At 32.8% G+C, this 18,503-nt stretch overlaps 1 protein-coding gene and 1 long non-coding RNA gene across 2 annotated transcripts in view; both read left to right on the top strand.

Moving 5' to 3' along the window:
- TyrRS (Tyrosyl-tRNA synthetase) overlaps positions 1 to 18,503 on the top strand; it is a 118,374-nt gene that overhangs the window by 11,319 nt on the left and 88,552 nt on the right. The gene's annotated exons all lie outside the window — the stretch shown is intronic.
- LOC145307663 (uncharacterized) lies at positions 1,022 to 13,853 on the top strand. Its single transcript, XR_013875549.1, has 3 exons — positions 1,022 to 1,087; positions 12,523 to 12,602; positions 13,405 to 13,853. It is a non-coding gene; the product is annotated as an uncharacterized LOC145307663 (long non-coding RNA).

Here is an 18,503-nt window from a genome sequence, read left to right on the forward strand (position 1 = left end):
CTAATTGGTATGAACACTTTCTCCGCCGTCGTATGTACTACATTTTCTCTAACATAGTTTTTTACGCCAAATTTTCTTCACTTTTTCTTAATATTACGGCGAAATTTAATATTTTTAATGTAAAGGAATTATAATTTATTCAGCATGTGGGTTTTAAAATAAAATTGTCCAACATTGATGAATTAGTCCTAGAATTTTTGTTCATTCATAAGGGAATATTCATCACACAGAAATTGTCCCATTGCGATGGTAACAGCCGATTTTACTACAGCTCCGATGGCGATAAATATTAGTTATTGAAAAATATACATATAAAAATAAATAGAAGTTTTGATTAAAAATTTTAAAATTGTTTTTTTGTAATCAGTAAATTGAAGAAAAATAGGATACAAATTAAAAAAAACATTTTTTAAAAAAAAATTCTTCTAAAAAATGTTTTGTTTTTTATTACTTCAAAAAATATTGGCGCGCATATTTGTGTGTTCAAGAATACACAAATGCCTGATTTTTAATTAATGTAAATTTGTTGTTAGTTTTATTGTAAGCAAATTCTTCTTCAAGAAGGTTATAAAGTTATAAATGTTTTAGGCGTTAAGATCTAGAAAATATAGTTGGTTTTATTTAGATATCTTAAAATCACACGCTTCTCGCAAATTCTTTTCCTTTGCATTAAGTAGTTTAAGTTTTCACCTAACAACATTAAATACTAGCGGATGCGCTCCTAGTATCCTAAGTAGCCTAAAAAAACTTAGATACAAAAATTAAATAGCCTAAAACCATCCAGAGATTTATAAGATCCATCCATAAAATGGAGAACTCAATCGGGTCAGTAGTCATCAAATTTTAAGCAACAGACAAAAAAAACTTCCTACCTTATATCATATTTTTAATAAAAATCTGTTATGGATGGCCAGAATTGTAGAAAAGCTTAGCCTATCTCCCTTTCTTTTCAAATTATTATTTTCACCTGTGTTTCGGAATTAACCAAATATTGGCAAAATTTATAAAAGGGCTACATTTCAGACAACCATACACTCAAAATGCCAGCCAAGAAACAAGAATTAGAATGGTTTGCTGTTACTTGCAGGTTAGGAAATCAGTTCTTTATGTACAAAGTTTTCAAAAAAAATATCAAGACTTTGAATTGTTACATATCGGTCCATCAATTAGTGAGATCCTTTGAAACACACAGACACTTTGGGATCTTTAATGAATTTTGATTGTCTGGTATAATAAGTTGAGTATCCAAACGTTTCAACCAGTGTTTTGGAGCCCGAGCAGCAACATTTTGGGTGGAGCCGGAGCCGTATTTTTTGTTAAAAACGGCTCCGGCTCCAGATTAGCTAAATGTGATTTTTTAAAGTAATAATATGATTTGGCAACGGTCTATTTCCATATAATAAACTAAAAAACTATTGTTACTTAACAAATAGACACACATCCTTCTACTTTTATATAGCTTTAATCAAATAAAAGCAAAATATTTTATATTATTTATTTTATTTTATCAATTTCAATAATGAACAAAAATTGATATATTAATTTTAAGGGTAGGAGCCGGAGCTGGAGCCGGAGCCGGAGCCGCATCAAAATTAAACGGCTCCAACACCCTGGTTTCAACTATTAGTTATAATCTACAGAAGGGGTAATTTGGTGTATATTTATACAATTTTTAAATGAAAATTCAATAAAAGTACCCAAAGTTTTTTATTTAACGAATAATTCAACCAGTGAAATTTACGGCCCAATGTTCCCTTCCTCTCTGATGTAGTCTTTTTTTAAAACCTATCCTATCAAAGGAAGTAGTTACCTTTTGTGTCTGTAGCGAAGGATCTGGCTAACTGCTGAACCGATATGGTTTTTCTTAACAGTGAAGCTTCTTATAGTTCAAGGGAAGGTTTTACTATTGTTGGGCCGGATATCCGGTGTCGCCGGATATCCGGCCATTTTCAATATCGGCCGGATACCGGATATTGAAACTATCCGGCCGGATATCCGGCAATATAATCTTTGATATTTCACAACAAAAATATTTTTTTAAAAATCTTAAATGGCTTTAATTTTCTTATTATTGAAGCTAGAAGAACAATTTTTTCTGAATATGTTTATCTTTATGTAAATTTTATATTAGAAGTCTCAAAACATAAATTTTGGCGGTGGCAGCAGTACTTGGCAGCTGCCAGCCGCAAACCGACGGTTGGCAGGTAAACGGCAACGGATTTTATGAAATTTTAATATGTCATGAAGATAAAAAAGTTTAAAATTTGAAATCTTCAATTAAAAATTTGCGGTCACAGGAACCATTTAAAGATTTATGAAGACCTGGAGGTTCAGGACTTGCAGGATTATACCTGGAACCTGAAATCGACTTGAACACATATATTACATATGAGGATGTACGATTATAGGATATTTTAGTATTAGATAACATGAGATGCTTTGTTTAAGTAAAAAAATATTTTTACTTTTTACCTGAATAACCTTACCAGATTTGCTGGCATCCTGTGCCTGCCAGGAAGGAGGTATTAAAAAATTTAAACTCTCAGTTATGTTTCATACCCATATTTTAAAAGTCACTCAGTTATAGCCCTCTACCTTTTATACACAGAAAATAGGATAGAAAAAAAACAAGGGGGGGGGGGGGCAGGCATTCTATGCAACCTCCCCGCCCATCCTCCAACCATTAGGGGTTGATATTACAGATTAAGGGTAGTAATAGTTAATTAGATTTATTTGCTAAGAAGAAAGATCATTTAATAGTTACTTAATTTTTAAGTTTTAACCTTAATTTTATCCTATTATATAAAGTAGTAAGCTTTTATGTCTGTAGCGAAGGATCTCGCTAACCGCTGAACTGATATGGTTCTCCTTTAGAGTGAAGCTTCCCTTCTAATATTCCTAGATACTAGGGACGCAGCCGCTAGTATAATATAAAACACCAGTTTATGAAGAATTTTTTTTTGCGGGTATAGTCCCTTTCGTGGTAACGCCCCTTAAGGATCGAGTGATTATTCGTATTTTCACAGTAGCTTTCCCCCTATTTCTAGCTCCTCGCGGGGTACTCTAACCTTGCGGGGCTAATTGCCTAACCCTGCGGGATAATCACCTAACCAAATATAACATAACCTAACCTAAAAAAACCTATTAAAAGCAATTTTTTAAAAGTCAACGAATCACCCCTAAAGGTGCGTTTCCATGAAAGGGACAATATCCTTTTTAGATACTTTAATATGTAGTAATTTGGCCGGTTATCCGGCCGGATATCTGGTAATTTGACTGGATAAGTGCCCTTAGAGGGGCATTTCCGCCAGTATTATAAAGTAGTAAGGTTTTTTTGTCTGTACCTTAAGATTTCCATGACCACATGAACTGATGGGAGTTTTAAATGGGAGTAGCCGGACGTTTTTAGGCAAAACTGGCTCTAATCTTAGATTTTAATTTAATTTTCATGGAAAATTGTCTGTTTTGTTAATCCAGTGGGGTAGAAGGCCCAGGCTAACAAAACTGGTATTCATTTTATGATTTTTATTTTAATGTTCCGTGTAAAATTGTCTGTAATATGATGCCATACATGTTTTTTCAGTTGGGTTGACAACTGGGTTTTAACCAGCGGATATTAATCGGTTTCAAAGCCATACTATAAAAAAACCTAAAATTTGATGTGTCACAACATGTATATTGGAAAAAATGCACTTAACCCTTGCGGGCCATCCACCTAGCCCCCTGGGGTCGGTCCCCAACTTGCTGAATCATCTTAAATGATGTCCTTATGAATAGACACAGTGCATTTTAGTTAAAACCCTAAGAAAACACAATTTAAGGTAAGTTTCCACGTCAATATAGACCAAAAAATAAAAGGGATAGTTCTACGAAGTGTATTTAAAGAGTTAAGGTACTTAGAGTAGTGAACTTTTATATGTCTTAGTAGAATATATTAGGCATTGGATAGATATGATTGTATGTTAAAGAATTTTTAACATTGACCAGACCAAACTTTTTTTATTTGACAATATCTAAAAAAGTTAAAGTGATTTGCCACATAAATTACATGAGAATGGTCTATTTTTTTCCAAATATGTATAGCCAAAACACCATTTTTAGAGAATCTTTTTCAACATATTTCACAAGAGTTATAAAAAAATTGAACAGGGGTTCCCCTTGGGACAAGTTACTTAAAAAACATAAAAAATAACGTCCGGTTCATTATAGGACAGGTTTTCTATAGATTCTTTAAAAAAAAAATAAACAAAACCGTTCGGTTTACTTACAATATACGCATTATCTCACGCGGAAATACCAAATAACCATACAACATATACAGGGTGAGTCAGAAAAAACTGAGTTTTCCGATTTTCTGATACAACCTGTAGGAATATGGACAAAACAATTATAGGTTCTTGTTCTCTATAAAAATATACACTAAACTTAGAAAAGGTGTTTTTGAATATCTCTGAAAACAACAGCGCTTTTTAGAGCATAAAGATTTCAAAAAGTGTGTGTGATGACTTTTTCGGCCATTATTTTGCACTTTTTAGGTAGATTCATTTATAATAAAAAATGTTTACCATTCTAAAAAGATAAACAAACATATTTTTTGATTATTAAAATTTTTATTCAACAGATATGTAAATATTTAACATCTTAAAAATGCAATTTATTTAAATTAAATTATCACATTATAAATCAAACTTTTTGTTGTAATCTATTGTTAAGATTTAATACCCCAAGACCGGAAAACCAGCTCAAGACCGGAAATATTTCTTCTTGTTACCTAAATTCGTCCCCCCTCCCCCTGAATTTCCTCTATATTTGGTGCAAGACTGGATTTAATCTCCAAAATCTCCGCCCCCTTTTGACAAATTATACTTGTGTGTTATAATCCATCAAAATAACTTCATTTAAATAGGGTAGGGTTTCTAAAAGGCATTTTTATTTTAAAGATTCAAACCTTGATAACTTTTTTATCTTAAGAGATTTTTTTGTCCAATAAAAAGGTTTTTTTTTCTTTTTACTATAAGCTACGTTATTATAGAAGATTCTCTTAAACCACATGCATCACAATCAAGAAATATGAAAAAATGACAAATTGAAGTATTCTAAAAATGCTTTTGTAAGGAGCCAAAAAGCATTTCACCTTTAAAACTCATTAAAGTACTTCTCTTAGACCCATTTCTAAATAAATATTGAAATTTTAAGATTTTTTTTATATAAAATAGATGAGTTATTTTAATTTTTCTTGATCAACATTTTTCACACAAGGCATTTTTTGACACCATACACCTATCATAGAGACCGCATTTTTAGAGATAATGCAAAACACCTTTTACAAGTTTGATGTGCTTTTGTACAGAGAACAAGGACATATAATTATTTTTTCTGTATTCCTTCTGGTTGTTTCTGAAAATCGAAAAACTCAGTTTTTTCTGACTCACCCTGTATATAATGTAATTTATGTTGCAAATCACTAACTTTTTTAGATATTGTCAAATAAAAAAAGTTTGGTCAGGTCAATATTAAAATTCTTTATCACAATCATATCGATCCAATGCCTAATATATTCTACTAAGACATATAAAAAGATCACTACTCTAAGTACTATACTAAGTATTTTATTGGTCATTCTTTGTTGTTCTGTGTATTTTGTTGTATAAAAAGTTTGAAGTTCTATTAACTAGTAAATGCTATCTAAAGTTGTATTTATGACAAAATTTTTTTGCCATATATAACATGCAACGAAGTTGAAAATAAAAACTCATTTTTTAAGGAAAATCCCTGGTCAAATCTTTTAATTTTAATCAATAACTTTATATTATGCACTACTACGTTATTTAAAATAGAAAAAACTTACAGTTCACTATTTTTTTTAAAATGCACTTCGTTAAACTATCCCTTTTTGGATTGTTTTTGCCATTTAGATGAAATACCTATAGGACTAGGCTTATATACCAAGTTTGAAGGGTCTAGCTCAATATTTAGACCATTTTGCTCATGGATTAAGAATAGATGTCATTACCCCCCCCCCCTTTTTAATTTTTTACCACAACCCATTACCATATTAAAAAGCTTGGACGTCCTTGCGATTACGAGCAGATTTGGCATTATACCCTTTTAAATTATTACTTAATAAGAGTCCTTAAAAAAAAGAATTTTCGTTCAGGCATGTGAAAAATCACAACATGAACATTAGGATAAAAATCATAAAATTAAAAAAGTAAGCCTGGGCCTTATATCCCTCTTGGTTAACATCTATGGGTCTAATCTCAAATTTTTTCATTTTAATAACAGCGGAAAGCTGTCTATAATACAATGCAATAAATTACTTTTCATTATTACAAAATAGGGAGGCACTTTTAGAAACCAAAATGAAAAGTCAAAGCAACTTCATTAAAAAAAATAAGGGGGGGGGGGGAAGTTTTGCCACTTTCGCTTACTTCGTGATTATTGGGCTAGGTATTAAAGTTAGACTATAGGTTAATTGGGATAAAAGTTTACTTTTGGGTAGTACTTCACGTATTTTTAATCATTTTTTGGACAACCCCACCCCCTAGCCCCCCAGGGCTCAAAATCCCCCTAAAAATGAACCTAACCTTAATTTTCTCAGGAACCATTTGACCAAAAGAGATGATTTCTTAAACTTAAGCTATTATGCCTATGAACTAACTTCTAATTTAGAAGTCACTCCCTTGCCACCAACCCCTAGCCCTCCGGGGCTCAAAAAAACCCTAAAAATGAACCTAACCTTAATTTTCTCAAGAATCCAGACTGGCAAGAGTGTACGTTTTGTATGTTTTGTATGTAACGTATCGAATCTGAGTACCTTCTGGACGTTATTTTGATATGTGTACGTAACGTATTTTGAATTTTGTATTTTTGTACGTTTTACGTTTTTTTTTAAGAATAAGAATCAAATATAAGTATAAAAGTATTTGTATTTGTATAAAAAGTATTACAAAAATAGTATATTATCTATAATACAAAGTAGAATGATGTCTGTCTGTCTGTTTGTCCGTCTGTCTTTTAGAAGCTTAAGATCTCAGTAACCACTGAACCTATTAGGTTCTACTCTTCAGGGAATATTTTTAAGCTATTTTCTTGGGGGGTGGGACACTTAAAGCTTTTTACTTACTACTAGGATTAGCGGCTTCTCCCCTAGCCTCTAGAGGATTCGTCCCCTCCTTTATAGGATCGTTTGTTCGTAATTATTAAAAAAAACGAAAATAAGATATTGTGATGATTTTTTTCATTTAGGCCCCACCCAGCTTATTTGCATTAGTTTACAAAAATAAATTGAGGGGTGGTTGATTTTTTGGGGGGTTGGGTTTTCCACACTCCAAGAAAATAGCCTAAAGCCACCACAGGACCAGTAGATATATTCCCTGAAGAGTAGAACCGAATCTGTTCAGCTATTACCAAGATTTTAAGCTTCAGACAGACAGACATTGTTTTACTTTGTATTAAAGACTAGTATTTTCTGAGATCTTTAGCATTAGACAAAATAACCCTATATCCTATTATATGTATAATCCTATAAATCCTTTTTTTTCTGTAGTGAAGAATCTCGTTAACTGCTGAACAGACATGATCTGGGAGAGGTTGTAGGCTATTTTCTCTGTCCTTCCATATCCCTTCGAGAACCTGTATTCAAAATGGTAAAAAAATAGCCTAAAACCATCTCGGTAACTGAGTGAAGTTTCCCTGAAATTGAAATCAATCGGTTCAGAAGTAATTAATGAAAATCTTAAGCATCAGACAAAAAACTTACTACTTTATATAATAGGATATACTTAGTACGCAATAACAGGATGTATGTCTGTCTAATTGTTTGTTTGTACCGAAGGCTCTCTCTCAACCAATATGGTTCTCCTTTACAGGGTAGCTTCTTATAGGTTCTGGAAAAGGGTACAACCACCCTCCTAAGAGAAATCACTCTTAGAAAAAAATAACCACCCTTCCACATTTTTTCTTTCTTTTTAAAATTGAAAACAGAAATGGGGGTGGTCTAATCCACCCTCCCCCCCCCTTCTCACTAGAAAAATTATTAGCGAAGCTACTCTATAAATACTTTCTCAGTCCGTTATGCCATAGGAGAAACCTGATTTTCTTGGCTCTTGTTTTTTGAATAAATAAGTTCACATCCTACATATTTACATTGAGATTTACCTTTTGGTTGGGGTGCCAGATCTATTCCTAGATTTTCAAGTTTTTGTGATTTTCTCAACTCCTATTCAAGATAGACGGCTAAAATTTTCAGGGAATAGATAAATTCACATTCTACATATTTTCAAAAAGTTTATTTAAGGTTTGTCTATTTGTTGCAGTGCTAGATCGATTCCTAGATGTATAGGTTTTTATGATTTTCTCTACTCATTTTCTTGATGGATGGTTGTAATTTTCAGGGATTGTATAAGTTTTCATTCTCAATACTTCCACTTTGTTTTATTGAGATTTGATTATTGGTTGGGGGGCTGAATTTATTCCTAGATTTTCGCATTATTATATATTTTTAAAAAGGTTTTGTGATTTATTTAAATAAGTTAAATGTTTTTTTTTATGACACTACTCTAGTTTATTTATTTTCCCAGATTTCCATCCATAACTTTTGAGCTTAGCCACTTAAGGATGTTGTCATCCTTGTTTTTTACTTTTTATTTTTAAATAAAAATATAAAATTGGGTGTTTGAATTCAACTCCCCCCTAATCAAGTTTCTCTAGAGGCCTCTAAGGGCGTAGTCGCTGGTCCTTATAATAGGATATACTTTGTACATAACTAGCGGCTTCGCCTCTAGCCTCTAGGGGCTTTGCCCCAAGAGGTGATCAAAAAAAGTGTAAGGTGAAATTTGTAAAAAAAAAATAAATTAAAAGGACCAAGGAAATCTTCTACAAAGGAAATCTTCCACAAAGGAAATCTTCCACAAAGGAAATCTTCTACAAAGGAAATCTTCTACAAAGGACTAAGGATATCTCCTACAAAAAAAGGACCAAGGATATCTCCTAAAAAAAAAATGGGGGGTAGATTTTTTTTGTTTTTTTGTGGGGTGGGGGTGTCTAACCCCCCAAAAAATAGCTTAAAACCACCACAGGACCAATAGGTATATACCCTGAAGAGTATAATCCAATTGGTTCAGTGGTTACCGAGATCTTAAGGGACAGACGTACAGACATCGTTCTATTTTGTATTATAGATAACAGGATGTCTGTTTATTTGTACCAAAGGATCTCTCTAACCGCTGAACTGATATGGTTCTCCTTAACAGGATAGCTTCTCATAGGTTCTTGGAAGTTTTATAACTATTTTGGGGAAGAGTATCACCATCCACCCTCCCAAGAGAAATCGACTTTAGAAAAAAATTACCTCCTCCCCCCAAAAAAAAACTTTAATTGCTCACTGATTTTTTATAGTTAAATTTTTCCAGATGTCTATATAAAACTTTAGAGCTTCGCTACTTATGTATGTTGTTATCCATGTTTTTTACTTTTTCTTTTTAAATCTAAAATAAAAAAAATTGGGTTATTGAATTCAACCCTCCCCTTCTCAAGTGCCCCTAGAGGTCTTTAGGAGCGTAGGCGCTAGTTCTTTTTAATAAAGTAATGGGATATCTTGTGTCTGTCAGTCCGCTATGGTCCGTTATGGTGTCTCTCCGCTAGTAGACTTAAATGTTTTGATAATAGGTAACTAGGAAAATATAAACATCTTTTTTATTAGGAATGTACATTTTGTACGTTTTTTTACTTTTTTTTATGTACGTAACGTATTTTTTTTTGTGTACGTTTTGTACGTTTTTTATTTTCAAAATTGGCTGGTCAGTCTGAGAATCATTTGACCAATAGAGAGGATTTCTTAAACTTAAGCTTTTATGCTTATAAACTAACTTCTAGTCACCCCCCTGCTGCTAACCCCTAGCCCTCCGGGGCTCAAAAAAACCCCTAAAAATCAGGGTTTTGGATCCAGATCCGGATCCGCATATTTTTGAGTCACAGGATCCGGATCCGCAAAAAAATGCGGATCCGGATCCTTCTAAAAAAAATGCGGGAAAAAAAGGAAAAATCTACCTAAATTTATATAAAATTTCAGACATTCTCTTGATGAGAGCCAATCTTTAAGGTTTAGGTTCAGACTTGAAAATTAAAAGTATTTTTGACTTTTAATTACCTAAAGAATACAAATTTTTGAAAAATTTGGTGATTTTATTTTTATTGTTGAAGAACATGTAGTTTTACTTGTAGTTGAAAACAAAGACTTACTTTTTGAAGTAGATGATTTGTTAGAGATATTGAATCAGGAATGATTTGAAATTGTTCTTCCCTATATACTAAATTAACATTCTCTTGACAAGTTTTGTTATATATTCTAAATACTAAGTATTAAGATACAAAAATCTAGTCCGTTGATTCTGCAGTATTTTTCTAATCTAATGTATTTCTTTATGATTATGTAAGTTGTATTTTTTAACAAAAATTTAATCTGCAAGGTATTTTTTAAGAGTTCTAAAATGGCGACAATGTTGCTCACTGGAAATAAGTAGCTATCATATAGGATAACTTAAGATTTTTTATAACTTGATTAAGTTTCTTGTTGTACATATTTTTTATTTCTATTTAGTAACCTTTCATCTTAATTTAAACATTACACATTAGGATTTTTACCTGTTGAGCAGGCTCCTGGAGCCTGTCGGGAACACATATTGAAGCCGTAAACAATAAATTTGACTATATTATTTACTTTAACCTAATTCTATTTAGATACCCTTCCTCTAAATTCCAAACTAACCATTTTAGATATTCACCTGAACCTGGAGGCCGATTCTAATTTTTTCAGCAAATATGTCAATAACATCCAAAAAGAAGCATATTTGGTTTAATAAGTGTACCTTTAACTCTTCAAATATGAAATTTTAATTAAGTTTTTTAAGCTCTGGGGGGCTAGGTGTTGGCGGCAGGGGGGCGACTTCTAAATTTAAACTTAATTTATAAACATAAAAGCTTAAGAAATCATCTCTCAGAGTTTCGGATCCGCATTGATTGTATACGGATCCGGATCCTCAAAATTTGGTCAGTGCGGATCCTGATACCAACAATAAAAAAAAATCACCAAATTTTTCAAAAATTTGTATTCTTTAATTCGGATCCTTGGACTCAAAAATATGCGGATCCTTGCGGATCCGGATCTGAAACTTGGTCATCTCTATTGGTCAAATGGTTCCTGAGAAATTTAAGGTTAGGTTCATTTGTAGGGTTTTTTTTGAGCCCCGGGGGGCTAGGGGTTGGCGGCAGGGGGGCGATTTCTAATCTTAGACTTAGTTTATAAGCATAAAAGCTTAAGTTTAAGAAATCATCTCTATTGGTCAAATGGTTCTTGTGAAAATTAAGGTTAGGTTCATTTTTAGGGTTTTTTTGAGCCCCGGAGGGCTAGGGGTTGGCGGCAGGGGGTGACTTCTAAACTAGAAGTTAGTTTATAAGTATAAAAGCTTAAGTTTAAGAAATCATCTCTATTGGTCAAATGGTTCCTGAGAAAATTAACGTTAGGTTCATTTTTAGGGTTATTTTGAGCCCTGGAGGGCTAGGGGTTGGCGGCAGGGGGGTGACTTCTAAACTAGAAGTTAGTTTATAAGTATAAAAGCTTAAGTTTAAGAAATCATCTCTATTGGTCAAATGGTTCCTGAGAAAAATAAGGTTAGGTTCATTTTTAGGGTTTTTTGAGCCCCACAGGGCTAGGGGTTGGCGGCAGGGGGGTGACTTCTAAATTAGAAGTTAGTTTATAATCATAATAGCTTAAGTTTAAGAAATCATCTCTTTTGGTCAAATGGTTCCTGAGAAAATTAAGGTTAGGTTTATTTTTAGGGGGATTTTGAGCCCCGGGGGGCTAGGGGGTGGGGTTATCCAAAAAATGATTAAAAATACGTGAAGTACTACCCAAAAGTAAACTTTTATCCCAAATAACCTATAGTCTATCTTTAATATCTAGCCCAATAATCACGGAGTAAGCGAAAGTGGCAAAACTTCCCCCCCCCCCCCGGCCCCCCCTTACAGCACTAAAATTTGGCATGGCGGTAGGAATTAAGAGTTATAATGTGGAACTGTGTAGGAACGGCGGCGGAACTGTTGCTGTTGCCGAAACTGCCTTTTTTCGCCAAATTTCTGTTGTCGTTTCTCGCCAAATCAGACAACTTGGAATTATATGAGACAAATTTTGTAGTTGAAAAAAAGTTTTATTTAGGTATTTTAAAATTAGGCGCTTCTCGCAAATTCTTCTCCATGTAGTTTAAGTTTTCACCTAGCAATATTAAATATTAAGAAAAATCCCATTTCTCGCTTATTCGTGTAAGTTTTAATTAGATACATATTCTAGTTTTGGATTCGAATGATGTGTCAGTGGTTCTTTCTATTGATAACACTATTTTTTAGCCAGTGTCTTCGGCGTCTTGGGACTAAAAAATTGGTTTTAATTTTATAATTGTACATTTTATATCCGCGGAAAGCTGTTCATTATACATTGCAAGAAATAATAACTATTCTATTATTTAGGACGTACATTCCTGGGTTGCCCATCAAAGTAGTGGGCGAAACAAGCAAGACTCTACTGAATTTAAGCACTTAGTATACAGGTAATTTTACTCTAGTATGGCTTCGAAACCGATTGAAATCTACTGGATTAGAACCGGTTCACAGCCAAATCATTAAATCATCGTATTACAGACAATTGTCTATGAATATTATAATAAAAATAATAAAATCAATACAAGTTTTTTTTTTTAGCTAAAGAAATTAGGCCTTTTCGTGGCTTACAAAACTGGTTTTAATATTTTAATTTTTCATTTAAATATCAGCGGACAGCTGTCTATAATACGATCACAATGTTTCGAGAATTCTAATATAAAACAGAAACTCATAATTCTGTTAATTTTGCTTCAATTTAGGAATTTTTTTTAGTAAGGGATGGCAATCCGTCAAATTTTTGGACCGGATTCTGAGTCTTACAAGAATTCGTCAAAAAAAAAAAAAATAGCATCCTTGCGGATTCCGGGTTCTAGCAATATTTTAAAAGGCATTTTTTAAAAAATTAAGTGCTACATTAACATATGTCCTTTAAATTAACGTTCTTCTATATAATTCACTTCCGAGCAGCGAACCAGATTTTTATATAATGATAATAATGACAATTTAATCAAACACTTAGGTAAACGATTTTCTCATATTCATTCCAAACCGATTCTAATCCGGTGGATTAGAACCGGTTCTCATCCATTCGAAAAAACTATGTCTAGCATCGTATATGATATCCAGTTTTCAACTTTGGCACCTCGTGGCTAACAAAACTGGTTTTAATCTTATGATCGTACATTTTTATATCCGCGGAAAGCCATTTATAATACGATGCGAGAAATAACAATTACAAATATTTTTAAGGTTTCAAGAATGATGATATGGCAGCAATTTGGCTTGAGGTTTAGACCTCAGATAAGTATTTTATTATCTCAATAGGGGGAGGGGAGGGGGGGTGAGGTGTAGGGCAAATGTTCATCATCATCGCCATTTATCTCTTCTTTCCAGAGCGTAGGCCACGCACAATGGTTCTCCATTTATCTTTGAATTGGGCCTCAGTAGAGGCTGCACTGAAAGATGAAAAATTCTTTTCTCTCAGTTCCTCAAGGAATTCCCTCCTCCAGGTTGTTTTTGGTCTACCTGGTTTCAAGGGCAAATGTTTGTAAACCTTAAACATATGCAGCCATTTTTTCTCTCTCCATATCTCGTTAAATAAAACTGTTTTAATTAATTTTATTTTTTGTATAATTTTTTTTGCCTAAAGATTCTTTGTGTTTTTTATTTTTAGGTTACACAGGAAAAATTGGCATTTTCATTCAGTCTGACTATCATTGTTGTTTTCTTCAAACGACAGGTAATTTAATTTTGATATCTTTAACTGAAAAAATTTCGAAAATCGGACCATAAACACCAAAGATATGGGGAAAAATGTGAAAAATATAAAAATAGCCAAAAACCTGCAAAAAGGCAGTCTGACCGTCTTTGTTGTTTTCTTCAAATGACGGGAAATTTAATTTTGATATCTTTAACTGAAAAAATTTTGAAAAACGGACCATAAACACCAAAGCTATGGGGAAAATTTGGAAAATATAAAAAATAGCCTAAAACCTGCTAAAAAGCAGTCCGACCGCCATTGATGTTTTATAATTGTGCTCCTTAATGATGGGTATGTTGTCAAAAAATTTCAGCTTTCTATCTTTTGTAGGAGCCGAGAAAATCACATTTTCCCCAATTCATTAATTACGGACGGACGGACGGACGGACAGACGGTCGGACAGACGGACCGACAGACGGACGGACAGACGGACCGACATTGTGAATTATAGAGTAGCTTCGCTACTAATAAACTATTCTGCATCGTATTGATTTTTATGCTAGAACATAGGAAATTATACTATATAATAATACACATTTCTGTACCGTATTCTCCAGTGCCCTAGAGCGTATAAAATAGTACTAAATTTATAAACATTTCTGTGTAGCGTATTCTCCAGTGCCTTAGAGCGTATAAAATAGTACTAAATTTATATACATTTCATTAGCGTATTTTCCGATACCCTACAACGTATAAAATATTACTATTTTAATAAACTTTTCTACAGCGTATTCTTTATTACCCTAGAGCGTATCAATCGATACTAAAAAATGTTATTATTCTGTATCGTAACAATTATTGTGTTATATAGTATTACATAGTGTTATATATTAATTATATAGCTGCAGCGTTCTTACGGGTCCAATACTCTCCAGAGTATCATTTGATACTAAATAAAAAAATTATTTTTAACAGTGTAGCAGGCACAGTAAATAAAAACCTTTATATAATATACAATGGATCTTTGTTAAAAGCTAATGAGGGGGGAGGGATATTGGACTGTTTATTAAACTAGTCCCCAAAGTTTTGTAATAACGTTTTCTTATTTAATATTTGTTGGCTTAACCCTTTACAGTCGGGCCCCTTGCCGCACCTTAATCAGTCGGGGGGGGGGGGGGGGGGGGGGGGGCGTTCAACGCTCAACGTTCAACGTTCAAACTTAAAAAGTCAAGCAGTTTGGGCTCTTTATCTTTCACACACAGAAAATGAGATAGAAAAAACCGGATGGGGGGGCGTTCAACGCCCCCCCCCCCCCCGACCGTTAAGGGTTAATAACCTTGGATTTTGATTGGTTGGTTCATTAAGTTGAGTGTTCAAATGTTTCAACTACTTATTAAAATCTAAAGAAGTGTTAATTTTGAGTTTCGTAATTGGGGATGTACATCAATTTTCCGACCATTATCTTATCCCTTTAGATCCCTCGGTTGTAGTGTAAGTTATATAATTTTGAAAAGCGAAGTTTTTCTATAATCACGGTAGATCCGTCCGTCCGTAACGGTTAGCTCTTATCGTAAATTTAAACAGGTTAGAATTGTCCAATCGATTCGATGATTCCTATAACAGTTAGGTACCACTTGGAAAGCGCAGCAACTCTTTAATTGTTAATTAAGAATGTCTATACGTCCATTTATAACATGTTGATATTCAACTTTTTACAACAAATTTTCATGTGATGTAATTATCCTACACATCTGATTTTTAACAGCGAAGCTTTTCTATAATTAGGGTCGGTCCGTCCGTCCGTCCGTACGTCCGTACGTACGTCCGTCCGTCCGTCCGTCCGTACGTACGTCCGTCCGTCCGTCCGTCCGTCCGTCCGTCTGAGATAGATAGCTTTTTTCATTAATTTAGGCATGTTAGAATTGTCCTATCGATTTCAAACTTTGCATGGTGATTCCTGTAGTAGTTAGGTACAATTTAGAAAGCGTAGCAACTCTATAATCATTACCAGAATGTCCGTACGTCCTTTTTAAATATGTTGATTTTTCTACTTTTTTAACAACAAATTTTTATGTGATTTAATTATCCGTTTGATCTGATTTTTGGTATATTGATTCCTGGGACAACAAAGTACAATATTATAAGCGAAGCAACTCTATAACCAAGTCCTAAAAATGTAAGTATGTCCATAAACATTATCCAGTATCAGGCAGTTTTTCATCAAATTTACTTACAATTTGGCTTCGACTCTTATACTTTTATATTCTGATTATTCAGTTCTGACACTATACAAGTATTAATGTAGGTTTGTCCTACCGTTTCAGTGCTTCGCTTTTATGGATGTTGTCATCCTTGTTTTCTTATTGTCATTGCTTGAGCATGAATAATATCATTTCTTATTATTTTTGGACAAAAACTGTAGGATTTACAAGGACGTATGGTAACAATTATGAATTGATATGCTTCCCAAATCTGCTTGTTTTCTGGTAAGAATAATAGAACTGCTATGCTTTCTAGGCATACAGAAGAACGTTTAGACCTAATTATGGAAAAGACTTAACTTTAGATAAATATTGTTTATATTGATTTGTTGACTTTTACTATTGTTAATGTTGACAGACTGTAAAATATACAATAACAGAATAGTGTTGAATATATACAATAGTAAAGTTATAGTAGATGCTTATTAGTAGCGAAGCTACTCTATAATTCACAATGTCCGTCCGTCCGTCCGTCTGTCCGTCCGTCCGTCCGTCTGTCCGTCCGTCCGTCTGTCCGTCCGTCCGTAATTAATGAATTAGGGGAAACGTGATTTTCTCGGCTCATATAAAAGTGTAAAAACGGTTTGTTCCTTTATCAAGCAAGATAGAGAAAATTCTATTTTATTTCTACTCAGAGAAAAAAGAAAAATTTATGTTAAGGTGTTGTCAAATAATTTCTCTTTATACTTTAATTATTGGGTAAATAGCTCGTTGGTTCAGTGGAGTATTATCCCTGAGCAGTAGAAAAAAAGTCCTTAGATGTAAATAAACTTCCCTGCCACCAAAGTTTTAAGACTGTAATTTTCTAATATTCTTTTTCTTTATTAAGGTGTTAAATAAGGCGGCTCGGAAACGGGAGAGGTGCAGTACAGACCAAACAAACAGATCAAAGCAAATTTCAAGTTTTTACCAAGTTTAAAGTGGATAGGAAGATACAAGAATGTACCACTATGTATTAGTAGAGACAAAGAAATAAATGAATAATCAACAAAGGTAAAATTTGATTAAGTTTTCTTTTCTTTTATTTTACTTCTTACAGTTATACAAAGCAAACATCTGATTAGAAAGTAAAATGTATATTACAAAAAAATAAGAAATTCAAGCACACAAGTATATACTAGTTAGTAATATTATTACAATGGATAAGATACCTGGTAAATATAACCAGAGCATATACTGTATAAAATGATTACTACTTAAAGACTATATCCTTAGGTTTAGAATATTATATTTATACCAAGTCTTTTGGTATTTTAGGCTTAAAGAAAATTTTAAATTGAAATTGTTTCTAAGTTTTTATGTATGCTTAAGACTCTAAGGTAAAGTATAATCTAGGAAATAAATACAAGTGTTTTGACACTTAGAATCTTTAAGGAGAATGTAAGCTAAAATATTTCTAAGTTCTTTTATTCTTAGGGCTTTAAAGTAAAATATGAACTAAAAATAAATACAAGTGTCTTGATACTTAGAATATTTAAGGAGAATGTAAGATAAAATATTTCTAAGTTTTTTTTTATTCTTAGGCCTTTAAAGTAAATTATGAACTAAAAATAAATACAAGTGTTTTGACACTTAGAATCTTTAAGGAGAATGTAAGCTAAAATATTTCTAAGTTCTTTTTATTCTTAGGCCTTTAAAGTAAATTATGAACTAAAAATAAATACAAGTGTTTTGACACTTAGAATCTTTAAGGAGAATGTAAGCTAAAATATTTCTAAGTTCTTTTTATTCTTAGGCCTTTAAAGTAAATTATGAACTAAAAATAAATACAAGTGTTTTGACACTTAGAATCTTTAAGGAAAAATGTATATTAAAATTTCTCTAAGTTTCAGGAACAATAGAAGAAAAATATGGCACTTAGAAAATTTAAAGAAAACTCAAGCAAGAAAATGGCAAAGTATGAAATCTGCTTAAGAACTCCTTTACACTCTACTGAATAGAAAAACCTTATTGAACCTAAATTATAGTGCTAACCTGGATTAGAGCTAGAAGCTGAGTAGTGAACAATCTTCCCAAGACTGATACAAAAGTCTTGAGATTTGCCCTTTTTATACTAAATTTTGGCTATGACATCAGAGCTTTTAGCTTGTAAAATCCAGGTTAAATTTAGGTCATGATAGTAAAAAAAACTATAAAATGAAAAGCTTCTAAAGCACTAGATATCTTATGTAATACAATTGTAGAATATATGTTTGATTTTCTTTTCTTGTTTTTCAGTGTTCTTATTTGTTTTCTATTTTCTCGCGTAGTAGTTGGATGTCTGTGTTTATTCTAAAAAAAATAGGTTTCAGTTTTTGTAAAGACATTTTTATCTTATGATTTTTCTTTACCTAATTCTGTCTGTATATTTATCCAGGAAAATATTCCCCTGGGTGTGTGTGTGATGT

The sequence above is a fragment of the Acartia tonsa genome, chromosome 15 (genome assembly GCF_053477335.1).
Source record: "Acartia tonsa isolate MP-2025a chromosome 15, ASM5347733v1, whole genome shotgun sequence".
Classification (NCBI taxonomy): domain Eukaryota; kingdom Metazoa; phylum Arthropoda; class Copepoda; order Calanoida; family Acartiidae; genus Acartia; species Acartia tonsa.